We start from the raw sequence: 15,751 nt of genomic DNA, 5'->3' as shown, positions 1-15,751 counted from the left end.
AAGCAAAATTTACTCTCCCAGAGGGACAGAAGTAAGCAGCATGGTTGTGTAGTAATTAGTGTCACACTTCACAGCGCTACCAATAAAAAATTTTGGGGTTTAACTCCCGCTGCTGTTTGTAAGGAGCTTGTAGTTTTCTCCGTGACTGTAGGTTTTCTCGGGGTCCCATCGACCCACACCTGAACCATATCCCGTCCATGTATCCACCCAAATTTCTCTTTAATGTTGAAATTGTACCCACATGCACCACTTCCACTAGCTGCAAATTCCATACTCTCTTTGTCCTCTGAGTGAAGAACTTTCCTCTCAGGTTCCGCTTAAACATTTCACCTTTCTCCCTTAACCCATGACCTCTAGTTGAGTGGATATTGGATGCCTGCTTCATGTTGTTATTTTAATTTCTAAAGTTCCAATATAAGAAACAACTGTTTTAGCTGCAGTGACAGAATTAAAATCTGCTACCGCTACTGACCCAAGGCCTTTACTCATGGAATAGAAATTTTATTTGAATTATAAACACGTTCTGATCATTTTAATTTAATTCCCTACTCTCTTTTCCATTCCTTTTGCATGCCAACCCACATACGCTGCACCTACAGCATTTCATTAACATGACACAGACATGATGAGCGGGTTTGGATTCCCTTTCCCTGAGAGTGGTGTATGAAGAGCCAGGCAGCAGGATGCCAGGAACTTATTGTGCTGGAGACAGAAGCTCAAATGAGGAAATAGTCAATGGTGGCCAGTGTTATAAAGGTGGCATGTTTGTTTTAAAGTAAGATAAGCAGTCTGGAAGGTCAGCTTGGGGCAAATTGAGATTGGTGTATCTTGTTGAGGTAGGGATATTAACAGGACAGGTGCATGGGATTAGTGTTCAGATGATAAAGTTTGTAGAGAAGGGCTGAGGGGTCAAATATCATGGCTTTACTAAAGAGTATTGCAAATCATCCAGGAACTGGCTGTCAGGCAAGAAGAATAATGAAACAGGCAGCAAACAGAGGAACATTGATTCCACATCTTCAGCTGTTGATGTGAATGGGAAGTTGTATGAAGTTGAGGAGTGAACCTTGGGAACTCCTGAGGAAGGAAGACAAGTCCTCCCACCATTGAGGACATTTTCAAGAGGAGGTGCCTCAAGAATGTGACATACATCACTAAGAACCTCACCATCTGGGACATGCCCTCTTCTCATTACCACCATTGAGGAGGAGGTAAAGGAGCCTGAAAACCCACCCTCAGCAATTCATAAACAGCTTCTTTCCCACTGTCATCAGATTTCTGAATAGTCCATGCACAGTATAGCTGCCATAAAACAACAAATTTCACAATATATGTCAGTGATAATAACCTGTTTATGATTCTGAAGTGTGGGCCATTTCCAAGCAGGTTTCCCTGGGCTGAACCAACAAGCTCATGGCAATGTCTCAGTTATGGACAGATAGGAGATTATTGTGGCTCCAGCACAGAAACCAAACTGGAGAAATTCAGCTCGAAGACAGAGGAAGAGCTTGCAAAGTGACTCACACTTGGGAAAGGTACTGGCAACTGTAGAATAGCATGGTGAAGAGTGGGCTATTGTAGAGGAAAAGATGATAGAACATATATACATACAACAGTACAGCAACATATAGACCCTTTGGCCTACAATGTTGTGCCGTCCATCACATTTATTCCAAGATCAGCCTGACACTTCCTTCTGCATAGCTATTTTTCTTTCATCCATGTGCCTATCTAAGAGTCCCTTAAATCTCCATAATGTACCCACCTCTACCATAATCCCTGGCAGTGCATTCCATGTACTTAATCACTCTGTGTAAAAAAAAACCTCCACCTGACATCCTGCCTGTGCTTTCCTCCAATCAAATTATGCTCTCTTGTATTAACCATTTACGCCTGGGGTAAAGATCCTTGCTGTTTATGTCTCTTATCATCTGATACACCCCTATCAGATCACCAGTAGTGAACTAGAAAGAAGGGAAAATTATACTCGAGGAGTAAGAGCATCGACATCTTTCTCTTCCACATGGGAGATCATGGACATGTTAACAACATATATTTGATTGTAACTTACTGAACCCTTTGCAATTTTTGATCGAGCTTCTTCATTGTAAATGTGATAATGCCAGCCCTGGAGTTCCTCAGCACTCCAGCTGTCAGTGCTGGAGCTGGGTCTTAGCACAGAATTGATCTAGTCACTGCTGCTCGTTGCATTCTAGGCTACTGTACCAGGAGAGTAACTACCTTCAAGTATGCAGGGCTCAGTCAGCTTGAATCTCAATCCTGCAGGGTAGGAAAACTCCAAACTAAAATAACATTCAATAAGTTTCGAATCTGTAAATATCTGAAAAAATATGATCTAGGCAAATTATATTTATTAGACAACTATTCAAAAGACATGAGACAGTTATAAATCACGAAAACATGTTATTCCCTTCGTTTTCCATAAAAGCAAAGCTTGATCAATTCTGGATGGTTGGAAGAAAAAAATTAGATATAATAGGACTTGTCAGGATAAATTTATTCAATCCAAAAAATTTACGAAATTGAAACCATATTAGTATTGTATCTTCAGTTATTGGATTAGTCGTTTGTTTATTCAGTTTAGTAATTGCAAAGGGAAGCAAGGCCTCTAAAATAGAAGCCAATGAGAACCCCTGTACAGACTTACACTCGAGGTTCACCCATCGTGGACATTGAATTTCATCCAAATCTTGTATCCAGAACGTTAAATATCAAATATTAATTGCCCGATAATAGAATCTTAGGTTTGGCTATGCCAAACTGCCATCCTTTTTTGATTACTGTAAATATTTCTTACTTAACCTAGTTTTTATTCTGCCATATATATGAAGGAATTTTAGAATCAATAATATCAAAAAAGGGTTTAGAGCTGAAGATTGGTGCCACCTGAAATATATATTGAAATTTAGGTTAAATAATCATCTTAATAGTATTAATTTGACCAATCAATGATAGGGACAATGAGTCCATTTAGTAAGCAGTTGTTTAACATGATCAATTAAGGGTAAAAAGTTAACTTTAAATAGATCCTTATGCTTATTAGTAATTTTAACACCCAAATAAGTAAACTAATCAGTAACCAGTCTAAATGGTGATTGTCTATAGATTGGAACTTTTTGAATGTTATTTTACCTACTTTTCCAATACCACGTCAAACTGAAATTACAGAAAAAAACTTGGGTTTAAACCCCGATCAGAAGAGTTTAATGGCAATTATTTATGATCTGATTATAAAAATACGTCTAGGTACATCTGATAAAATTAAGAATGAATGGGAAAGAGAACTTTAGGTATCTTTACCATATAACCATATAACAATCACAGCACGGAAACAGGCCATCTTGGCCCTCCTAGTCCATGCCGAACTCTTAATCTCACCTAGTCCCACCTACCCGCACTCAGCCCATAACCCTTCACTCCTTTCTTGTCCATATACCTATCTAATTTTACCTTAAATGACACAACTGAACTGGCCTCTACTACTTCTACAGGAAGCTCATTCCACACAGCTATCACTCTTTGAGTAAAGAAATACCCCCTCGTGTTTCCCTTAAACTTCTGCCCCCTAACTCTCAAATCATGTCCTCTCGTTTGAATCTCCCCTACTCTCAATGGAAACAGCCTGTTCACGTCAACTCTATCTATCCCTCTCAAAATTTTAAATACCTCGATCAAATCCCCCCCTCAACCTTCTACGCTCCAATGAATAGAGACCTAACTTGTTCAACCTTTCTCTGTAACTTAATTGCTGAAACCCAGGTAACATCCTAGTAAATCGTCTCTGCACTCTCTCTAATTTATTGATATCTTTCCTATAATTCGGTGACCAGAACTGCACACAATATTCCAAATTTGGCCTTACCAATGCCTTGTACAACTTTAGCATTACATCCCAACTTCTGTACTCAATGCTTTGATTTATAAAGGCCAGCGTTCCAAAAGCCCTCTTCACCACCCTATCTACATGAGACTCCACTTTCAGGGAACTATGCACAGTTATTCCTAGATCTCTCTGTTCCTCTGCATTCCTCAATGCCCTACCATTTACTCTGTATGTTCTATTTGGATTATTCCTGCCAAAATGTAGAACCTCACACTTCTCAGCATTAAACTCCATCTGCCAACGTTCAGCCCATTCTTCTAACCAGCATACATCTCCCTGCAAGCTTTGAAAACCCACCTCATTATCCACAATACCTCCTACCTTAGTATCATCGGCATACTTACTAATCCAATTTACCACCCCATCATCCAGTTCATTTATGTATATTACAAACAACATTGGGCCCAAAACAGATCCCTGATGCACCCCGCTAGTCACCGGCCTCCATCCCGATAAACAATTATCCACCACTACTCTCTGGCATCTCCCATCTAGCCACTGTTGAATCCATTTTATTACTCCAGCATTAATACCTAACGACTGAACCTTCTTAACTAACCTTCCATGTGGAACTTTGTCAAAGGCTTTGCTGAAGTCCATATAGACTACATCCACTGCCTTACCCTCGTCAACATTCCTCGTAACTTCTTCAAAAAATTCAATAAGGTTTGTCAAACATGACCTTCCACGCACAAATCCATGCTGGCTACTTCTAATCAGATCCCGTCTATCCAGATAATTATAAATACTATCTCTAAGAATACTTTCCATTAATTTACCCACCACTGATGTCAAACTGACAGGTCTATAATTGCTAGGCTTCCTTCTAGAACCCTTTTTAAACAATGGAACCACATGAGCAATACGCCAATCCTCCGGCACAATCCCTGTTTCTAATGACATATTAAAGATCTCCGTCAGAGCTCCTGCTATTTCTACACAAACTTCCCTCAAGGTCCTGGGGAATATCCTGTCAGGTCCTGGAGATTTATCCACTTTTAAATTTCTTAAAAGCGCCAGTACCTCCACCTCTTTAATTGTCATAGGTTCCATAATTTCCTTACTTGTTTCCCACACCTTAGTCAATTCAATATCCTTCTCCTTAGTGAATACCGAAGAGAAGAAATCATTCAAAATCTCTCCCATCTCCTTCGGTTCCACACATAGCTGACCACTCTGATTCTCTAAGGGGCCAATTTTATCCCTCACTATCCTCTTGCTTTTAATATAACTGTAGAAACCTTTCGGATTTACTTTCACCTTATTTGCCAAACCAACCTCGTATCTTCTTTTAGCTTTTCTAATCTCTTTCTTAAGATTCCTTTTACATTCTTTATATTCCTCTAGCAATTCCTTTACTCCATGCTGCCTATATCTATTGTAGACATCCCTCTTTTTCTGAACCAAATTTCTAATATCCCTTGAAAACCATGGTGCTCTCAAACCTTTAACCTTTCCTTTCACCCTAACAGGAACATAAAGATTCTGTACCCTCATAATTTCACCCTTAAATGACCTCCATTTCTCTATTACATCCTTCCCATAAAACAACTTGACCCAATCCACTCTCTCTAAATCCCTTCGCATCCCCTCAAAGTTAGCCTTTCTCCAATCAAAAATCTCAACTCTAGGTCCAGTCCTGTCCTTCTCCATAATTATACTGAAGCTAATGCTATTGTGATCACTGGACCCGAAGTGCTCCCCAACACATACATCTGTCAGCTGACCTATCGCATTCCCTAACAGGAGATCCAACATTGCCCCATCTCTAGTCGGTACTTCTATGTATTGTTGCAAAAAACTATCCTGCACACATTTCACAAACTCTAAACCATCCAGCCCTTTTACAGAATGAGCTTCCCAGTCTACGTGTGGAAAATTAAAATCTCCCACAATCACCACCTTGTGTTTACTACAAATATCTGCTATCTCCTTACACATTTGCTGTTCCAACTCACGCGCCCCATTAGGTGGCCTATAATACACTCCTATCAGTGTTACTGCACCTTTCCCATTCTTCAATTCCATCCAAATGGCCTCCCTAGAGGAGCTCTCTAATCTATCCTTCCAAAGCACCGCCATAAGATTTTCTCGGACAAGCAATGCAACACCTCCTCCTCTGGCCCCTCCTACTCTATCACACCTGAAGCAACTAAATCCAGGAATATTTAGTTGCCAATCACACCCTTCCTGCAACCATGTTTCACTAATAGCTACAACATCATAACTCCAGGTATCAATCCACACTTTAAGCTCATCCACCTTTCTTACAATGCTCCTAGCATTAAAATAGATACATTTAAGATACTCTCCATCTCCTCCTCTCTTTCCATCCCTAACAAAGCATTCAAATTTATTATCCTTTTCTTTCTTCTCCCCTACATCTTCGGGCTGAGCGCATCTTCTCCATCACCTGCCTTTCCTCCCTCACACACTGTCTATTTACTTGCTCCACTGGTGAACTAACCTCCTCTCCCATAGTCTCCTCAAATAGTCTCCCGCCCCCTCATCTTACTAGTTTAAAGTCCGCCCTGTAGCCCTAGCAAACCTCCCCGTTAGGATATTGGTCCCCCCACGATTCAAGTGTAACCCGTCCTTCTTGAACAGGTCACTCCTGCCCCAGAAGAGGTCCCAATGATCCAGAAACTTGAATCCCTGCCCCCTGCTCCAATCCCACAGCCACGCATTCATCCTCCACCTAATTCTATTCCTACTCTCACTGTCGCGTGGCACAGGCAGTAATCCGAGATTACTACCTTTGCGGTCCTTCTTCTTAACTGCCTTCCTAACTCCCAATACTCTCGTTTCAGGACCTCTTCCCCTTTCCTTCCTATGTCATTGGTACCTACATGTACCACGACCTCAGGCTCTTCACCCTCCCACTTCAGGATATCTTGGACGCGATCAGAAACGTCCCGAACCCTGGCACCAGGGAGGCAAATTACCATCCGGGACTCCCGGTCACCTCCACAGAAACGCCTGTCTGAGCCCCTGACTATTGAGTCCCCTATTACTATGGACCTCTTTCTTCTAACCCTACCCTTCTGAGCTACAGGGCCGTCCTCTGTGCCGGAGGCTCGGCCATTGTCACTCCCACCAGGTAGGCTGTCCCCCCCAACAGTACTCAAACATGAGAAAATTCCTATAGAGAAAATTTACCTATAGAGAATTTACCTATTTACCTATAGAGAAAATTCTCCAATTAGTTAACACTTCTTCAATGTGTGCTAGACACGCTTTGATACAATTTAAGGTGGTTCATAGGGTGGTCCAAGGATAAGTTAGCTCGTTTTTATTGCCATATAAATCCTGTCTGTTAATTCAGAATTCACAAGCTATCTGTTTGTCATCCAGACATCCCCCCTGACTGGATGTGCATGGAGCCATTCCCTCTTACCTCCCACCTCCTGCCGCTATCCTCCCTCAACCCTGTTTCCCTCCCGCTCTTTCCCCTCTGCACCCTGAGTATCAGTTAGTGGTATGTGTGGTAACTTCTACTTTACAAAAAGACCACTTGACAACTTGATGGCCAAAAGAACATCTTTATCTGGGACAGCAAATGATATTTACAATACAGAGGCTTCCAGGTACCTCGTGTGGCATGGGTGGGGGAACTATATACAATGCATACTGGGAGTAAAAAGAGCAGAAGTAAAGACCCGGCCGACCCTGGACCCCGCCTCTTGCTACTAACAGCTTCCCGATTAGTATTAACTTACTTTTAATAATACCCACTTTACAACAGTATGGGAATGGATCGAGTCATCTGGGTTTAGGCGAAGAGGATGGTACCTGGGCACCTACCTGCCCGATCCTAGTGCTATTTCTGGACTGAAACAGCTGGGCTGGAGCCACAGCACTACAGGTTTTGGCTGGGATGCACCTTGTCCTGCAGCCTTCGCTGCCTCTACTGTTGTGGGCAGTCCCAAAATCTCAGGAAGGGAATGAGATTGGCAGCAGACTGATTCTGGAGATGGTTGGGATCTCAGGAGAAGGTTGAGATAGACCATGTCTTCTACCTTCCTGCGTGAACATACCTTTGAAGCTTTTATCCCTCAGGGTGTGGATCCTGGCCTGGCTGAGGATAGGGATGTTTACTGCCATTCCCACCTTGATACAGAGGACTACTGTGGTCCAAATGTTGGTGTCTGGGTGCCTCTGTTTGCCATGTGACATTTTAGAAGTTTAGCCTAAATAAATCCTGTGCTGAAGCTTCATGATGAGGCCATCTCATCATATTTGGGTTTCTCCGTTGCACTGTTCCTTCAAGCATCCTGGCATCTTCCCCACCCCACCATTATTAACAACACCCTGGCTCTGATGAAGGGCCTTGACCAGAAATGTCAACTGTGTACTCTTTTCCATAGATGCTGCCTGGCCTGCCGAGTTCTTCCAAAATTTTGTATGTGTTGCTTTGGATTTCCAGCATCTGCAGATTTTCTGGTGCTTGTGAACCCTCTGGTTCAGTAGCAATGATATAGGGATACAAACTATTCATCTCTGCAGAGCCAGTGGTCACCATGTCCCATGGGCGCAAATTCTGAGCCGCTAGATCTATCTGAGTCCATCCCACCTGACACGATCATGGTGGCTAACAACGTGAGTGGTCATTAGGGCGAAGGCTGAGCTTTTACATGGATTGTGCAGTGGTCACTTACACTAACACTTCAGTGGACAGAGTCATGACCTTGGGTAGATCAGTGAGGATAAAATCAAGTAGGTTTATCCTCAGTGATGATGCAGGGTTTCAACCTGACACATTGATGCTTCCTTTCCCCACACAGAAGCTGCTTGATTTGTGGGGATGCTGTAGCATTGGTTCACCCAGTACTTGCTGCAAATGAAATCCAGCAGCTCTGTAACTCTGTCCCTCAGAATGACCAGCTCACTCTGGGACAGAGGTACGGGTCAAAGTCCTGTTGAAGCTCCTACCCTGATGGATTTGGGTACCTTGCTGCTGTTGGTGTTTCTTCCAGCTGTGTCTTAGTGAAGGGGTGTTACGGGAGGACAATTGGTGCTGATCAGGAGGAGGTTTCTCTGCTCAGGTTTGACCTGATGCTGTCAGACATCCCAGGGTCTAGATCCAACACTGAGAACTGCCAGGTCTGATTCCCTCTCAAGCCAAGGTGTTAAGGGACAGAACACAGCCAGGGATTGTTATGGAGGTGTGTGGGACATTGCGCGGTTTGTTATGTCAATGATAGAATCCTTGAGTTGTACAGCATAGAAACAGGTCCTTTGGCTCACCACCTTCATGCTGACCTTTTGCCCGATCTATACTGATTCCATTATCCATGCTAGGTCCACTTCCTACTGTGCCTTGCCCATTCAAGTATCTGCCTAATGATTCTTAAATGTAGTGGTCACTTCATTTCCTCAGGCTATGTCCAGGTGACCTCCCTCTGCGCCCTCTCCAGAGCAACCACATCCTGAGGTATGGGGACCAGAACTGCAAACAGTACTCCGTGCAGTCTAATCAAACAAAAATTCCAAATCTTACACTGTGGATTCTGGTTAATTGGGTCATCAGTTAATCAGAGCAGCGGTTTATTTGGGTCAACTCTTGAAGAACAAAAAATAATTGAGAAAATAGTTGGGATTCCCTTCATCTATGTGGGACACTATACCACTTACAGGAGACTGTTGCTGAACAGCCTCTAACTAATGTCTGTCATGTGCACTTGTATGTGGCTGTTAGGCACTACACCATACATGGAGTGAATGGTTTTTAAATAGTCAGGTGCATGTGTTCATGTTCAAAAAGCAGTGATTTTTGTCACTGATAGTTTGTGAGAAAAAAGCAGTACGGCAATTCACAACTGTTTTTCTGACATGTTTTCAAGCATTCAGGCTTGGAGATGCCAAAAGCAACTGAGTTAAAATGAAACAATTTCACTACTTGACCAAGTTAAGACCTACAAAGAATTTGAAGGTATCAACAATCAGCTTGAATGTTACAATGAAAATGAATATTTAGATGATGCAATCATTGAAAGCATTGTAGGAAGGCATTATCTACACTAGATATCTGCGCAAATTTTGTTCATTTACAACCAGTTGAAAGAACATGGCAACGTACACTGGATTAATTAGACTATAAGACCATAAGATATAGGAATTATTTAGGCTATTTCATCATGGCTGATGCAATATTCCTCTCAGCCTCAATCTTTTGCATTCTTCCCATATCCCTTCATGCCCTGGCTAATCAAGAATCTATCAACCTCTGCCTTAAATATACATAAAGACTCTTCATCCCTGTCCTAAAAGGACATCCCTCTATTCTGAGGCTGTGTCCTCTGGTCTTAGACTCTCCCACCATAGGAAACATCCCCTCCATATCCACTCTATCAAGGCTTTTCACCAATCGATAGGTTTCAATGAGGTCATGCCTCATTCTTCTGAATTCCAGTTAATATAGCCCCAGAGTCTTCAAACACTCTTCATATGACAAGCCATTTTTGGGATGATTTTTGTGAACCACCTTTGAACCCTCTCCTGTTTCTGCACATCCTTTCTAAGATATTAGAACTACTCACAATACTCACAATACTCCAAGCAAGTCTTCACCAGTGCCTTATAAAGTCTCAACATTATATCCTCGCTCTATTAATTGCTCTATTGGTAACTGCTAGGAACTAATGGGGTGTCTAGGGAGGGGTAGTACCTCTGGTGGGGGGAGCCTGCCTTGCCCTTTTTCAGGACAGCTTGTCCACCTTTGGTCCCCACCTGGCACTCAACTCTCATCTAGGCTCCAAGTAGCTGTAGTACACACTGTGGCCACACCCCGGTAAACCATCTCGGCAGATGGGCCAAACCAGGTGAGGGTAGCCAACGGGTCTTTGACCCTCGGTGAGGTAGGGGATCTGCCTATCCCAGCTTGTGAAGTCTGGCCCTGGCAGATTGAGAAGAGGAGACTGATTAATAATCCAACAGTCAAGAAGGCAGCCAGCAGGCATTGTGGGGCGCTAAGAGCACAACAAGACACACAGACGCCCTGGTCATCTCTTTAAACTCACCTAGCAGAACGCAAAGGCAAACCACTGCTGTAACCTGCCATGTGATTTCCCAATATGTCAGAGTGGCGTGGAGGGAAATCGTATGCCAACTGGGAATTCTAGATGCAACCTAATGACGAGGAACTAATACATATTTTATAGTGCTGAGGTAGTATTGAAAGTGTCCTAATTTGTTCTGTTTTTCATTTAAATACATAATTTGTTACTCAGTTATACTGTAGTTTGTCTTTTTTATACCTTTTTAACAATTTCCATGAAACTTCAGCTATTTGGGGCAGCTGCTTATTTGAGCCAAAACATATTAGTTGCAATGTGTCCCAAATAACTGGAATCCATGCACCTTCTTCACCACCCTATATCTATCCATGTCACCATTTTCAGGAAACAATGGACTTGGGCCCAAAGTTCTCTGTTCATCAACATTCCTCATTGTCTTCCAATTGACTGAATATGTCCTACCCCATCTTACACTATAGGAATTGAACTTCATCTGCCAACACCCTGCCCAACCTTCCATCTGATTTAGCCTTAGATAACCTTGTTTTTATTTATTTATGTAGGGATACAGTGCAGAACAGGTCCTCCTGGCCCAACAAGCCACACTGCCCAGCCCCCCACCTTGTTGAAGTGGTGAAATTGGTTCCGTAAAAGTTCCCCACATGCCTGATGCTGTTTTAGCCGTAAGATCTGTTCAATTTATTTTTGCCAAGCCTCCCTTGCAATAAGATGCTAATAAGTGCAGACAGAAAAATCTTAGAAAGCACATCCACAGATTTGCAAGGTAGAAGGAATCCTACAGGCGTCAACCAACTTTACTAATCTGATGCACAGATTCGAAGAGCAGAAGCATGACAGTGGAACTGGTAACGACACAGGTGAGGCTTGATTTATGCTCGCCATATTACAGGATGTGAAGAGACTGAAGAGAGGTTTAAGCAAATAAAGTTATGAGACATCCAGATGGGGTGGACAGAAAGAACCCATTCCCCAGGCACACAGGATAGTCACCACAGGCATAGATTTAATTTGATTGCATAAATAATTAGAGAAGTGTCCTCACCCAAAGAAAAGTGACGTGTGAGCACCTTCATCTGAAAAGTGGTAAAATCCAAAACACTCACTGTACTCAGAATATATATTGCTGAGCGGAAGATGAGCTAAACAGTCGAGTGTAACTTTTTGTGGCTCAGCTGCCTGGTCCACACATACTCCCTGAGTAATATTTGTGATTAGTTTATGAACATACCTGAAACAAACTGGAATCAACACAATGCTGAGAGGGATATCCTCCATTTAAATTCTTACCTTATATCTCAGATTCGTCATTTGACACAGTGCCTGCCAAGGATAAGTGTATTTGAACATCTTCACTGACAGTTTTTCTCTCTGACACTTATTTCTTACAGATTTCTGCTCTAAGTCACTGGCTGCTTCTCAGAGAATGTGAACAACCTCTGACAGCTCCCACCTTTACAGCTCTGCCGTGTTCATTGATAATAAATAGACTGCAGAGTTCAGAAAAATGATGCACTTTTACAAAGGTTGGAGTTACACCCAGAGTCTCTGGAATTTATACCTTATCAGGTTACACGTTTGCTTGCGCTTTCAGAGTTCTTTACTGTTGCAGTCTCCTCCCTCCCCCACAATGCACTTTATGGGTGTCAAACTCGTTCAGTCAGTTATTACCTTGGAAGAGAGCATGTCAGGTGCAGGTGGGTGGCACGTATTACAGCTGGTTTATAGATTCATTCCGGTACTGGGTGGGGAATGATGTAACAGACTGAATGCGTTAACTGTCATAAGTCAAGGCCACCTCACAAGTAACAAGATTTTTCCTCTGACAGCAGGACATTGCAGAGTAGGGGTGGGCAGGGGGAATGAAGCTTCCTTCCCACAGGAAGGAAGGAGTTTCTCATAGAGGGTTATCAGAGCTTGGTGGAGGGGAGAGAAGCCAGGACCCAGAGGGATGAAGAGAGTGCAGGAGGAGGCAGTGGCAGAGAGGAGAGTGCGGGGTGCAAGCAGGAGAAAAGGATCCATAAGGTTGGGTACACAACGCATTTCGGCAAGAAGAGAGAGGGGAGGAATGTAAATGAAGAGGCTAAGGAATTCGATTGGGAAAGTATTGCTGGGTGAAAGAACTTGAGTCTGGGGCTGAGCTCAGCCACACAGTGTATTGCAGGCACAGTGCATTTTTATTGTACTCCCGGACTGGAAGGAAAACTGAAAGCCAATCAGTCTGTGTGCTGTGAACACTGAATCAGCACACCCAGTTCAAGATGGGTCAAGATACCAGTAGCAGAAGCTGTGCCTGTCAATGGGTTGCTGGAATATCAGAGATGTAGACAGATGGCCCTTTGGTCCATTGAGTCCCTGCCTGTCCACCACCAACTACCCTATTACACTAAAGCTGAACTAATCTCATTGTGTACTCCCTGCATTCCCACAACTCTCTCCAGATTCTGCCACTCACTCATACACCAGGGGCCAATTGATCTACTAACCTGGTGCACATTTAGGATGTGGGAGGAAACTAGAACATCCGTGAAACCCACATGGTCATAGGGAGAACGCACAGACTCAACACACACAGTGCCTGAGGCAAGGATTGAACTATCAGGCAGCAGCTCTAGTCCAGTTGCACCACCATGCCACCTCTAATTACTAATCATATTTATCCACATTAGATCCATTGCCTTCTATGCCTCAGCGTTCAACTGCCCCCACCACCCCTGAGGCTGTGCATTCTCAATTCCAGCCTGAGACTCCCTCTAAGCTTCCTACTCCACACTTATACCCCAGGTTTTAGGTACCCCCACCACAGGAAACAGATTCTTGTGATCTTTTGCCCTCATCCATTGTCTTCTCGTGGGCAAAAACATCTTGTTAATGAGAAAGGTCACAAGAGAATAGACAAACTGGTTCAAGCTGACACAAAGGGTCAAATAACAATGTGTTACAACAGTTGTGTGCAAAGGAGCATCTCTGAATGCACAATACATCGAAACTTGAAGTGGATGGGCTACAGCAGCATAAGAGCACACCAGGTTCCACTCCTATACTAAATGAAGTGGCCACTGAGTGTATTTCTTAAATGTACCCAGTTATGCGAGCTAGGGCTTTTCTCTTTGGAACAAAGGGGTATGAAAGGTAACTTGATGGAGGTGTACAAGACAATAAGAGGTATAAATTGAATGGACAGCCAAAGACTTTTACCCATGGTGGAAATGGTTGATAACAGGGAGCATACTTTTAAGGTGTTTGGAGGAAATTGTAGTGGGGATGTTAGAGGTAATATTTTTACAAGGAGAGTTGTGGGTGTGTTGTATGCCCTGCCGGGGTGATGGATGAGGCAGAGACATTAGGTACATTTCCAAGTAAACTCTTAGATAGGCACATGAATGAAAGTAAAATAGAGGACTACGTAGGAGGGAAGGGTTAGATTGATCTTAGAATAGGTTAAAAGGTTGCTAAAACATGGACTGAAGGGTGTGTATTGTGTTGTTAGGTTAAGTTCTTTCTACTATTCCTCAACCATCTCCTCTGGCAGGTGGTTCATCAGATTCTTATTAAAAAATTCATCTCTAACCTTAAAAACAATGTCTTTTAGTTTTTGATACCCCAACTCTAGAGAAAAGACTGCTAACCCTGACTCTGCCCCTCCCGAAGATTTTATATACCTATTTGTCTCCCAATTTGCAACACCTCTGTGGGAGGCAAGTGCAGAAATTGCCAGGGCCCTAGCAAAGATATTTAAATCATCCTTATTGACAGGTGAGGTATCAAAGGATTGGAAAACAGCTAATGTTGTTCTGACATTTAAGAAAGGCTCAAAAAATAAACTGGGGAATCATAGGCTGGTGAACCTGACATCAGTAGTGGGAAAGGGACTGGATATATGAGTATTTGGATAAATATGGACTGATCAGGGACAGTCAGCATGGCTTTGTGCATGGTAGGTTGTGTCTAACCAATCTTACAGAGTTTTTCTTATAAATTACCAGGAAAATTGAAGAAGGCAAGGCAGTGGTTATTGGTTACATGGACTTTAACAAGGCTTATGACATGGGAAGCTGGTCAAGAAAGTTCAATCACTGGGCATTCAAAATAAGGTAACAAATTGGATTAGCATTGGCTTTGTGGGAAAAGCCAGAGAGTGGCTGTAAATGGTTGCCTCTCTGACTGGAGCCCTGTGATTAGTGGAGTGTCACAGGGATCAGGGATCAGTACAACGGACACAGCACCTGCAGCACATTATTAGTCACAGGCCTCCAGTCATTGAGGCAACCATTTACTGGCACTCTGGCTTCTCCCACTTAGCTGATGTTGAATCTAAGTTACTACCTCATCCTGAATGCCAAGTGGCTTAACCTTCTTGAATAGCCTCCCATGCAGGACCTCATCAAAGGCCTTGCTAAAAACCATGTAGACAATGTGCACTGTCTTCGTTCATCACCCCTCTTGGTAACCTTCTTGAAAAACTCAGTAAGGTTGGTTAGATATGACCTGTCATGCTCAAGGCCATGTTGATTATCTCTGATCAGGCCCTGTCGGTCGAAATACTTATGTATCCTGTCACTGAGAATAGCTTCCAAAATTTTACCCACAACTGATTCAAGCTCACCGGCCTATAATTTCTCAGGTTATTCTTAAAACCTTTCTTAAGTAATGGAACAGCATTAGCTACATTATCTTCAAGTTCTCTGGCAGCTAACCCATGGCTAAGGGCATTTTAAATATCTCTGCCAGGTTCTGCAATTTCTGCACTAGCCTCCTGCAAGGTTCGTGGGGACACCTTATCAGGCCCTGGGGATTTATCAACCCTAATTCT

At 42.9% G+C, this 15,751-nt stretch overlaps 1 long non-coding RNA gene across 1 annotated transcript in view; it reads left to right on the top strand.

Moving 5' to 3' along the window:
* LOC132406304 (uncharacterized) overlaps positions 1 to 15,751 on the top strand; it is a 57,447-nt gene that overhangs the window by 27,645 nt on the left and 14,051 nt on the right. Inside the window, exon 2 of the long non-coding RNA XR_009516127.1 lies at positions 12,330 to 12,464. This is a non-coding gene — a long non-coding RNA (uncharacterized LOC132406304). The remainder of the gene's footprint in view (positions 1 to 12,329; positions 12,465 to 15,751) is intronic.

This window comes from Hypanus sabinus, chromosome 16 (assembly GCF_030144855.1).
Source record: "Hypanus sabinus isolate sHypSab1 chromosome 16, sHypSab1.hap1, whole genome shotgun sequence".
NCBI classification, from domain to species: domain Eukaryota; kingdom Metazoa; phylum Chordata; class Chondrichthyes; order Myliobatiformes; family Dasyatidae; genus Hypanus; species Hypanus sabinus.
This window is presented reverse-complemented; position numbering and strand designations above follow the sequence as displayed.